General features: G+C 40.1%; 1 pseudogene; it reads left to right on the top strand.

Annotated features, from left to right (window-relative positions):
* The first annotated feature begins 3,991 nt into the window (after positions 1-3,991).
* Positions 3,992-12,899, top strand: part of LOC139724778 (histone lysine acetyltransferase CREBBP-like) — a 35,563-nt pseudogene continuing 26,655 nt past the window's right edge.

Here is a 12,899-nt window from a genome sequence, read left to right as displayed (position 1 = left end):
TCTCACCGTTAGTCCTGAATCCTTGCACCCGGCCTGCACGGTCTGTAAACGAAGTTCCTTTCAGTGTATTCAACACTTGTATTTTGAGATAGAGACCTATACTGCGAATCAAAATTAAAGTAAATGGTAATAAATGATTAAAAAAAAAACGAACGAAAATATACCATTTAAAAAAAACCCCACATACTACAGAACGCACAAGCCCTTCCCGCACTCACGCACTGGTGCGAGCACGAACGTCATGCCAAAGGAAAAAAAATATATATATCTTTGGATGCGTAGATCTGTATGTATAAGATGTATACTGTCTGATATTTTCGTTCATTTCTTAGTGCCTTTCAGAGCAAATTTCAAGTTGCGTCCTCTACCTATTTCAACGTGTTAACTCGGACGAGCAAGTGCAGCATTTTTAGTCGATGTTTCAAACGATTCGGAAGTGTGCTGTGGTAAAACCAGCTGTCATTGTATGGATGCGGCCAGCCGCTCAAGAGCACGTTCTCTCTCCCTGGATCGTACGTGTACAATTACCGGGGAAGCCCCATGAGGTCAGAGTGTTCTGCAGCGCTTCGGTTCCTCGATGCCTCGGTCCTAAAAATGGCTGGCTTGTCCGCGGTTGAAGTTTTAGAAAGAGCCTACGATAAGAATATAAATACAGGGGCGGATCCAGGAATTCTTTAAAAGGGGGGAGGGGTGCACAACTAATATTTCTGTTACCACTTCCGGGTTTCATTTCATTTTTTCTTTTGTTTTCTTTTGTTTTTAACGAAAAATAGGGAGGGGGGCGTGCGCCGGTTGCGCCCCCCTCTGGATCTGTCACTGGAATATATACTCATGATTCTTATATATGCATATTGTATGTGTGTGTGTATACAAAATAAGCATACATATATTCACATAGATACACAGCACCGAAATACACACATTTGTTACAGTAATATTAAAACACACACGCACACACACGCACACACTCACGCACACACATTTACCACAACGTCTCACCATTCGATCATAATTGGCCATATGGAGCATAAAGTAGGACTTGCCCCGAAGGAAAAGGTATGCCTGCATAATGACATATAGGAAACAGGCAAATGGAGTGTGTGTGTGTGTGTGTGTGTGTGCGCGCGCGTGTTTTTTTTTTCCCGTGGGGGGGGGGGGGCTATAGTCTCTTGGGTATATAGCAGAGGTTCGATGAGTCCTATAACCTGGGAGCACTAGGCCTATACCTCCCTGCTTTGTAATGATGAGCATAAAAATGTGTTAATTGCAAGGTGATACATTCTTCGTCTCTGTACAAAGTAAGCGTCAGAAAACACCTGCAGGACAGCAAATTGTAAAATAAATGTTTTCATTTACACACAGGTCAGATATTCAGACCTCTATTCCTCTCAAGCCAATTTTCATCCATATCCAGTCCTACTACATAGTTTCGCGCTTTTCTTAATAAGAACTGCCGGTTTGGCCTATATAAAAGCATTATTTTCACTTGCAGGCTAAGTAGGTGTTGAGCCTACAGTTATTTCACCTATCAATCAAAAGGTGACGCGCAAAAATGCGTTAGTCCAAGAGACCGTCAACAATACATCCTTTCATGATTTTAATGTGCAGCAGAAAGGGACATAAAGAAGTCATCAGCTGTTTGGTGCCGGAAGTTTGGTGTCTTTTCTCATGTGTAAATGGAGTACAATATTCATAAAACGATAATCACATCAAGAAAAACTTTAAAAACAACAACGACTGCCACTATATTTACCACTGTAAGCTCCTTATGTTGATGGCGAGTGAGCAATATTTTGAAGTTTATGATAGAACTATATATAATTGTGAGTGGCATATGACAATACTGCTTTGTTGAAATAAAACTTTATGATAAGGATATCATGCAGTGTAAACTTCACCAATATCATTTGATTGATATAATTAGAGGGACTACTCTGTAGTTTCTTGAATGCGTGAATATAACGATATTGTAAAATCTCGGATATATAATGATGCTGAAACGATTAACAGGACACAGCCGATGCAGTTCCATTGTATGATAATTGAGTATTGGAATGGACATGTATAATCTTGGGTTTTTTACACGTTCTTTTTGTAAGTTGTCCACTAACCATTTTAACTTGATAATCACAATGCCTAAACTCAACAAAGTTCTACAAGTTGAAGATAATTGATCATTGCGAACATGACAGTATACCCAGCACTGGCCATGGGTTCACTAATAATGTAACTCCAACCGGAGCTAGTAATAGGTGAAGTAGAACTATACAGTTTTATAGATATACAATGTTATTATCTGAATGAATGCATTTCACACATTTTTTTTTTTTGCATTAACAGGAATGAGAGAATCCGTCTTTTCTCAGTCATGCTTTCCGTAACATCCGCTCGCTAAATAATGAAATATCATACAAAGTGTGTAGGCATATATACAGTATAAATTCATACATGTCTTACATTGTTCTGTTTAGCAGCATTAACTATATGAGAAATCAATTTCAAGTCACTATGCAACCTGAAAATGTGGCATAAATTGTTCCATGCAGACATTAATTCATAATATTATGGTTAATGTGAGCCTCCAAGAGCTCCGTAAACAATCTGTGCAGACATGCATTTCAAAGAAGATTGAAGTACAGTCAAACCTGTCTATAGCGGCCACCCAAGGGATACGGGAAAAGTGGCCGTTATAGACAGGTGGCCGCTATAGACAGGTAACATGTATCATCGTTGTATACATCTATATATACTTACATGTACATGTATGTGTGTACGTATGCACATGTGTGTATCATACATAGAACAATGCCGGTGTTTCTGAAATTGTTGCACAGTACATGTAGCATGTGCACAGTCATGAAGAAAGCTTAACGCTAGTGCATTATTGTGACTGAATAAGTGATGAATGCAACGATGGCGATCACTGAACGTTGCCCAGGAATGACTGGCACGGCTAACAAGAAGAAAAACACGCTGAAATTTTCGGCTCGGCTACGGCTCCATCGAGTTTTTGGCCGCTATAGACAGGTTAAAATCTACCACGGGAAACAAAATTTGTGGCCGCTGGCCGCGTTAGACAGGTGGCCGCTATACACAGGGTCTTTAACATTGCTTTTCTCTCGGGGGGATTTTTCAGTGGCCGCTATAGACAGGTGGCCGCTATAGAGAGGTGGCCGCTAAGGCAGGTTTGACTGTATTTGACCCGCACTAACCAGTCTTGATTTAGATCCCTGCATGCATTCCATCAAGATGTTGCTAAGTCTGTCATATCGGATTCTTGATGCATTAATTGGCCTTTCTTTGGCACGCAAAGTCTGCTTGACCTAGAAACCTAATACTAGCCTATAGTTTCATCACTGCATTACTAAGGACACCGATGGGATGTCTTAAATCCTCCTTGTTTATTATGACTGATTGCTTTCTTTCTTTATTTTCTAAAGTTGCACATGCGTCCCACAAAGATTGTATCAATATCAATGGAATTCCTGTCATTTTTTAGAAGCCAGGGAGCAAATATTTTGTGGTTTCAGTATTGAAATGCTAAGTGAAATTAGGTGGTTAACTGTCACTTCATCAAACGCCTCAAGAGTACCGAGAAATAGCTTTTAAAAGTACTTTTCTTCTTGTCACGATCGGTGAAAACAATCTTCCACGCTCTCTTCTCTCGCCGTAACTTGCCAACCATAAACTCTGCACTGATCACGACATGCGCGCTAAGACCACTGGGTATTTAAAGAATCCCACAGTATACGGCCACTGATTCGTCACCTGAATTACGAAACGGTCCGAAATATCCCGTTATTTGCCGATTCATTTATACCTGTCAATCAGAAACACGTCATAAGGGCTTTGACCAATCAGCCATCAGAAACTGCGAAGTCTGTTCATATGCTAATGAGAAATCGTTGCCTAAATTATTTTTCGGCTTCGGCTTTTTCCGGAAGCTTTCCTTGTTCGGTTCTCTGACAAGCGTAAAAAGTTTTCATCAACAGCCGCCATTTTGTGAAAGCCCTGCCGGGCGAAAACAGCAATTTTTCCAGAATTTTTACGTCCCATATCGGAAGCCTTTTACCATTAGACGATCTGAAGTGCTTAGCTAGTATTCCAATAAGCCTTCGAAGTCGACTAGATTGACTAAAACTGCAGCATAATGTGACGGAAGCGCCTTCAAATTCACGGAGATTTGTCGGAGATCAAGCTTTGTACGCCCGCATCATAGTGTGTATTGAGGAAAGATGTTCGCAGCGAAGTTTCAGAGACATGTCGATGCCCTGGTTGAACTCTGCGTCCAAGATGCGATTGTTGTTGGCGAGTAGATGGGCCGATAGGAACTTATTAGTCCAAAAATCTACCCTCAAGAGCGATTGATAGAAGAATACCCAGATCTGGTGCATAAGATTTAATCATGGCGGACCAGATGGACGGACCGCCAACGAAAAGGCAAAAATTGGCGTCACCAGCAAACGCTTCTAATGTTGGCAGTGAACGCACCGAATCAGGTAAAATTCACAACATCCTGGCTGTATCAGATAGCAATTTCTTTGTTTTAATTCCGATCGCTGGGGCCCTTAGTGCGTAAGTGGGTTAAAATATTGCATGACACAGACAAATCATGCTTCTGACATCGATCAGGTATTTTCCGAAACTGATATGTGAAGTAATATTTTGCCTTAACATGTGATCATCAGTGGATATGTGTGGGCTAATTTACCATGCAGTGGAATATGAAAGGTGAATGTAATGGGAGCCCTGGCCTGGTGAAGCTCCTGTGACTGTGAGAAGCAGTTGTGACCCGACAGTGAGCAGTCTGTAGTAACACAATTATTCTAAATTGTACATTTTAAGGCCTGCATTCTGCTCTTTAACCTGCAGTACCTCTAATTTGTGTTTAGTAAAACTGATGCATGTGATAATGCACTGTGTATTGTCTTTGGTCAGCGTTGGTCTGTACTAGCAAATGTAGGCTGACCTACCCAGGCCAGTAAGGTAATAGAATACATTTTATAGTCAGACTCTTCGAAAAGGGTGAGGCGGCTTTTGGAGCCTTACTGATAGAAGGACCAGTTTCACGTAAACTACATAATGACATGTTATTTTCTGGTCATTAGGAGTGAATGATTTTTTTACTGGTGTTTGCTTCAGTTGTGGAGACTCTATGTAAAGAGAGGAGTTGTGGCACAGATGGTGTTTTCCCCATCTCTGCCACAGATTGCCAGACTTCTTGCCATGCACTGCAGTATTTTGTACTCTTTACCAAGTTCTCTCCCCCCCCCCCCAAAAAAAAAAATAAATAAAAATAAAAAAAAATGTTGACATTAAATATACATTGTAGTACACTCTAATGTGTAATGGAGGTTGCTTGATATGATACTGATACAATTGTGCAGTGTTTGAGGTCATGTTTTAGAGAGATTTCACTTGTGAAACAAAAGATTCAGGATCTGATTTTCTATTCAGTATTTTCATCTTGGACATGGTTTTATCTTGTGTTGGTACAATGTAGAGTAGAATGTCAATTGATACATGTACATGTAGGTAACGTGAGGCCCTGCTGCAATATAAATTGGTGACTGTGTTACAATTCTTATAAAGTGTAGTTGAACCTCTACTGGAGTATAACGTACAATGTAAATACAGTAAATGGGTCAATTCTCTAATTTTTTAGTCTTTTATAATCTTAAAAGCAGTGTGCATTGCCAGACCTCAGCTTTTATGAGTTGAAGTATACCAAACATGATTAAAAAATATTACTGTCATTATGTGACAGCTTGTATCGTTAGCTTAGCATTATCAAACTGGAGGCCTGGTAAGTCAGTTTTCCGCAGAAAAGTTGTACCTCTCCATTGTTATAAAAAAACAAAACAGAAGTGTATGGTGTTTCTGTCACAACTTACATTGTATGGGTCGTAGGGCAACACGGCTTGATACAAAAGTTCAGGACAAGGTGCACTGACCTGGAATGGCTCAAGCAGACATTTTTATGACGGAGCTGTTTGTAAGAGGTTTTGCTCACCTCGACATGAATTTGTTTTTATTATAGGAAAGATTGAGACCCTTGTTTAAAAATCGACAGGTGTCCTGTCGGACATTGTAATGGACAGAAGTTATTCTGAATATATTTTTCCTTGTGTTACATGTGAGATGTTCCAAGTTTGAGCTTTCTACGTGTAATCTAGGATAATGTGAAAACCTTAAGCTAAGGATAAACATCCTAGTCAAATATGTATCTGGTTAGTGATGATAGTCTCTGTAAACATGTATTGTACAATAAGTGTTTCTTCTTTGAGAGCTCTACAAAAGCATTTAGAAAATCATGTAAAGTAGTATAAATCATAAAATGATATTCAGTGGGAGGCAACAGGAAGATTACGGAGGCTTGTAATCCTTGCCTGCAAATTTCAAAAGGGGACTTGTAACAAGCATTAATGTAATGCAGTATAAGGTCATAATACACTTGTTCTTCATGTAGTGGATACTTCATTATTTTGTACATTACATATGTAGTCACCTTGATGGATGCAAATATCAAATGATATGGTTTTTCCTTCATAGTAAGTGGTTGGTGATGTAAGCAGTTGACTAGTAGACAACCCAAATGTCAATGATGTCTTTATTTTCTACTTGTGAACATACAGTACATTGTACATGGGTTATTCAGCCGGTAGTCACAATTTGGGGGTGCAGCCGGTACGCAAATGCCTCTCGGCAGAGATGGTCTGCCAGGTCACATCTTTGCACAATGTACATTTATATTTGAAAATTTCTTTGCATATCATTGTGTGACCGGCAAATTGCAGTGTTGCATTGACAACTCCTGACTTAAATTGCTGCAAATCAGTCACATTGAAAACCAGTTAAGTCTTGTCATGGCAATTTGAAAGCAAGGAAATGAAAAGTATCAAATGCTATGCGTGCATTGATTGCATAGCATTGCATGTGGACAAAGATGTGAGTTGCAATATGTAAACAACTGGAAGCGACAAGGCTACCAAGCTGTCCCTCAGTGCATCTGTGCTAGGGTTCTACAACAGTACCAGGTACTTTGTGTTTTGGGAGTACCCAAAATTTGATGTATTATTCAGGTAGAGTCCCATCCTTCCCAGGGCATGTGTTGATTATTTGGATGGATTGAAAAAAAAAAATCTTTTGTAGAATGACAGCAATGAGAGTATTGTGCTTTGGAGTATTAACTAGGAGGAGTTGTCTGCATCTTTGCTGCGTCAGTACCAGGGTCTCTACACCCACGTGTCTGTATTCCCAGGGCACTTCAAATTACAAATGTATGTTTGTGCTAATTCACTATACATCAGTACTTCCCCACTATAGATTTGCTACTTTTTTTTTTTCAAAATTAAATTCATTCTGCTTGCAGCAGGAAACTTCAAGAGAGATGGCCAGATGATCAGGTTGAAACAAACTCATGAAGTGAATGTCAGGAATGTCACTCATAAACCAAGGTGTCAGCAGAGTAATTTGTTTGGTACATATCTGGGCATTGTAGCATCAACTAATATCTGAAACTTGTGTCAATGACAGTGACATCTGGCAGAAGTCCCAAAATGTGATATCCTATGGCTTTGTAATAATGATGGTGTGTTGTTATTATGTTTATCATTTTTCTTCCAGTTGAATGAGTTTAATTTGTAAAGGCACTAAGCAACCTGAACTTGCTTCTAATGCCACAAAGTCCCCCCCCCCCCCCATTTTTTTCCATTAGGAATAATGGGTTTATTGTAAGATAGGTACCAGACTGCAAGTGGAGTATACTCTCAATGTTAGATTGGCAAGTTGAACAAGTCTTTTTGTCTTCAGTATGTGGCATTGCAGTACAACTGTATGTTGAAAAGGCTTGCATCATCTGTTCTGACTCGGCATGAACACATAGTATAGAATTGTATGCTGTAATTGTGCTGTAGTCTTTGTAAGTAAGATTAATGAATAGGAGAGCTACTTTATTGTAGCTGAGTGGATTAAGCCCGCTGCACACTAACGATTTTGCCCCGATTCACCGGTCTTAGACCTTCAGACTAGAAGTGTGACGTCACAGTCTTGCCATTTTCTAGTCGTACGACTGGGTCTTAGCGTCAGTCATAGAGATTTGACATGTTGAATTTCTACAACCGGTCGTAGGCTTTCAGCCATTCACAATGCAGTAAAATGCAAGCGCACACAGTGCGCACTGCACGCGCTTTACAATTGTGAGCCTACTGGTAAGGTTCGGTCGTATAGTGTGCAGTGTCCGGTCGTACGACTGGTCTTAAGACCCAGCTTGGCTTAAGACCAGTCGGATCGTGTAGTGTGCGGTGGCCTTAAGACTCCAGAGTATCAATTACAAGGTCCCTGATTCAAGTCCCCTGGCTGCAACATTGCGGGCTTACAGTACGGAGGCAAGATACTTTATCCTCATTACCTAGTCCTTTGGTCCCATTCACAGAAAACATGTTTCTAATTCAAGTACTGGATTTTTTTTTTTTTAATGCTCACATACGTAGCAAAAAGTTGGTGTCTAAGGTTGTGCAAGTTATCAATATGCCAGCTTGAGTTATACAATTCTTAAAATTTAAAATTTGTTGTTACGACATGCTGTCATTGCTTGATAACAGAATGTACTTTTTGTTCTAATATAATCTCGTCATATGCTGTTTTGGGGTTTAAGAGGAGGCCTAACAATTTCTTTCCCCTTTTCTTTATTTCCGTTTCTCATGCAGAACTTACAAAATTGCTTGACATTGATGTCCCCCCACTGACTGATGATCTAAGCCACAGTACCAATGATACCTCGGTGTCATTTGCATCAACTGTCAGCTTGACGGGTGGAGTTGGTGTTGCCGGAGGATCTCCATCTGTTACTGTTGCTTCTTCGGTCGCAGGAGTGGTCGAGCCACACAATGAACAGGCCAAGAAGAACACTCAGCTCACGAAGCTGCTGCAGTCGCCACCCCGCACAGTCAGTGCCCAAGTCTCCCAACCTGGTGGTGGCCTGGGAAAGTCTGTCACTGTGTCATCGGCAATGCAAAACCAGCTACAAGCAGGTGGAAACAACCCCGGCCTTGCCAATGTTAGTGTAAACTCGCGCACTTTCACCAACAGTCCTGTGCCAAACAGCATTGCGAAGCAGGTTGGTGGACCAGGGATGGTCCCATCTCCATCTCCAAATCAAGCAGTTGGGACTTCTGTCACCAATATACGGACAAATGCCAGTGTGGTGAACAGTATGGGTCAATTTAATCCCAGTTCTGGGCCTATACCAAATAGTATGGGTACGTCAAATGTTGCCACAAATATGGGACCAGGACATAGTATAATTGGGAATAGGCAACCTATGATGAATGGACCTTTTCAAGGTGGAGATGGCATCAGCATAAACAATTCGATGGTGAGAAACAGCAATTCTGTGGCTACGTCCATGGCTCTCCAGCAAATGGGAAACAGCAATGCAATGGGAAATGTTGCCCAGCCCAATATGATGAGTGGAATGGATGCAGCATTAGCAAAAGCAAGAGCAGCAAAGGTTAGTAATCCCCATGCAAGTCTAAAGCATTTTCATTATTGTGTAAATATATTTTATCAGAGTCTACAGATAAGTGTCTGTATATTGTATGAAAATCATTGTTGAGTAGGTTTGCGATTTGTGTTCCATTACAACTCATCCTTTTTAAATACTGTCATCAGTATTGCAGATTAGTCCATACAGGAGATGATAATGCAGAAGTAATGCAGAAGACTTTTGTACACCATAAGCAATTATTTACCAGTAGTTCCACAGGAGAATAGATGCAGGAAATGCTTACATATATTTTCTAGGGAGTTCCATCTTAGTATTTTAACTCTTTTTTTTTTTTGGGGGGGGGGGGTGTAGAAGGTATGAGGGATGTCAGTGAGTATTCCTTTCACAAAGTATGAAAAGTGGCTCTAATAGATAAGGCTTGTTGAATTGTAGTTTCTTTGGTAACTCATTTTGACAAGATGCTTTTTTCTTTACTATATAATTATGTATGAAATACACTAAGTATATTAATGGAGTTGATTCGTAAAATCTGTTTTATGTAGCCGTATGAAGTGAAGATACTGTATGAAAATCATCCATACTGGCATGAAACTTCTGTTTATGTTTATTTGCACCAGTTTCTCTCGATACCCCAACCAAACTTTTATCATAATAGTGAAGACAGCCACTATTTATTGAATTCAATGCTGGATATATATTTGGTCTTATTCCATGTCACTTTCAAGATCAGAAATCTTCATTTTTGTGTGTTTTTCTCCTTGAACTGCATGTTTTTACCTTTTTGCGCAGTTAATATCTGCACTATTTACATTGTATATTGCATTCTAAGCATATGTGTTGCAAAACAATACACTGGCAGCTGAAAGTTCTAATTGTGCATTTTCTTAAAAGTCATTGTGATTTAATGACATAATAAAACAATGCATATGATTCAATCACCCAAAACACATCTGCATGAATTAGACAAAAAGCCTGTGCTATGTTCCACGGTAGTTTTGTCACATGTCTTAACTGTTAAATGACATGTTACACATGTCTTTTTCCTGATACATGTAGTCACTTCTAGTTGTACACATTTCTGTGTCTAATTTTGTTATAATCTTTTCCTCCTTGGTGGAAGTTCTAACTCCTTGTATTCAATGCTTGCTTGCTTGACTGCAGGTGGGTGGTATGGGAAATGTGCAGCACATGAACCAGCCAAACACCAACAACCCTTTCCATGGATTCTCCTCCTCCATGAACACTATGCCTACACCCACACCCAACATGAATGCAATGTCCTCCTACGTGCCCACCAGTGTGACCAACAGTTACTCAATAGGGAACGTGATGGACGGAATCAATATGCCCGGCAATATCAACATCAACCCTAGCAACATGGGCGCACCCACGGCTAACATGAACCCCAACATTGGTGGGGCGGGTGCCAACATGTCTAGGAATGTGATCACTAACTTGTCCGGAGCCATTGGTGGGAACTCCAATGTGATGCATGGGAACATGATCGCAAGTGGCAACTTCAGGGGGAATATAAATGTGCCGGGGAACTTGCAGCGAAGCATATCGACAGGAAATGTGAATATGGGTGCAAACAGTGCTGGGGCTGGTATTCAAGACATTAGTAGAAGTGACAGTATTGCTGGAAATCATGGTGTTGGTGCTGTTGGCAATGTTAATATAAGTGCTCAAGGTGGAGTTAATGTGGTAAGCTTTGTCATCACACATTCTTCTTCCACCTAACCTCTGTCAAATTTATTCTGTGCACAGTCTAGCATGAGTCTTGAACCCTTATAGATTATTAGTGTAACTTCCTCCTTGAGTTGAATTCTATCTAAATGAAAGCTCTTTAATGCTCTATAGATAGATGCTTAAATTGCCTCATAAGCTGCAAGTACTTTGTGAAAAGTGGTGGTGGAAACAGCCTCTTTCCCCTGACCTGTTTACACTTTTTGTATATTAGAAACTTTCTTCTTTTTGGTAAGGCAAAACATTGGATAGGTAATATGTGGTACTGATACAGTTTACAACAGTGTTGAAGAGAAGACCCTGTTGTATTTTGTTTCTGTGTGTAACCACGTCTTCTGACTTTTTTCCCCATTACTTATTTGCTTTACAGCAAGCCCAGCAGCAAGCAAGCACACAACAGCCACTGTCTGGGGTAGGAGTTGCTGGCGCTGCTGGAGGAACCCAAGCTTCAGCCGCCGACCCAGGCAAGAGGAAACTTATTCAGAGGCAGCTGGTGCTCTTACTTCATGCCCACAAGTGTCAGAGGAAAGAGGCTAATGGAGAGGTCAAGCCATGTGCCCTCCCCCACTGCCGAACCATGAAGAATGTCCTCAACCACATCACGAACTGCCAAGCCGGGAAGTCTTGCCAAGGTAAAGCTGTGAATTGCAGGTGCTGTCATCAGTGTGATTGAAGCACTTCAAGAAAAGGGGAGGGAAATACCAAATGGAAAATGCACAGATGAGAATTGTTAGAAATATTTCACATATAAGATTATTTGCTGTGGGGGAACATCATGTGCAGAGAAATATTTTTTCTGAAGATTACTTCTTAACTTAACAAAAGAAAATGTGTGACATATATGTAGAATATAAAAGCTTCAGAATGCTATTGTTAAAGGAAACCTGTGTAATGGCCACATCTAACTTTCAACTTTTTCCCCTTCTGTAAATTTTCACAGTGGCTCACTGTGCTTCATCGAGACAAATAATTTCTCATTGGAAGAACTGTACACGGAATGACTGTCCTGTGTGTCTGCCCCTGAAGAATGCATCAGATCGCAAGCAGCAGCATGGTAAGGCTACAAATTAGCTGGAAGAAGCTAGTATCTTACACTGAATGAATCTCATGGTAAAGTTTCACTGTCAACTAAAGAAGAAATCCACTCTAAAATTGTAGCAATTTCATAAGAAAATGAAAAAAATCTTATGAACAGTGCAAAAATGATCAAAATCGGGTAAAAAGAAATAAAGTTATGACATTTTTATATTTCATTGAAAAAAAAAACTTCTTTGCCAGTCATTACGAATATTCAAATCGGCGAGTTGATGTCATGCTCTCACAATTTCTTATTCAGAGAGTGCCCCATATTTCAGCTGTATATATATAAAACTTGCCTTCAAACCTCCCAAAATAAAAAAGGAAGAAATGTTAACTCTAATATATTTTGGTATGGGAATATGTTTTGACGTATATTGACTGGTCAAGAAATATTTTCAGAAGAAATGTACAATTTCAAAAAGTCATATCTTCCTTGTTTTCTATCTGATTTCCTTGTCATCTTTTGGAACATTCTGGGTGGATTTCCTCCTAGTATACTGGTAGCTCCCACTTCACTCTTAGCACTAGGAATTTCCCTGTGTGTATTCCACCTGATTATGCAAAC

This window comes from Diadema antillarum, unplaced genomic scaffold (assembly GCF_040938485.1).
Source record: "Diadema antillarum isolate AM-2024a unplaced genomic scaffold, OU_Dant_1.0 scf00000228, whole genome shotgun sequence".
Taxonomy (NCBI): Eukaryota; Metazoa; Echinodermata; class Echinoidea; order Diadematoida; family Diadematidae; genus Diadema; species Diadema antillarum.
Note: the sequence above shows the minus strand (reverse complement) of the source record. Positions and strands in the feature narration are given on the sequence as shown.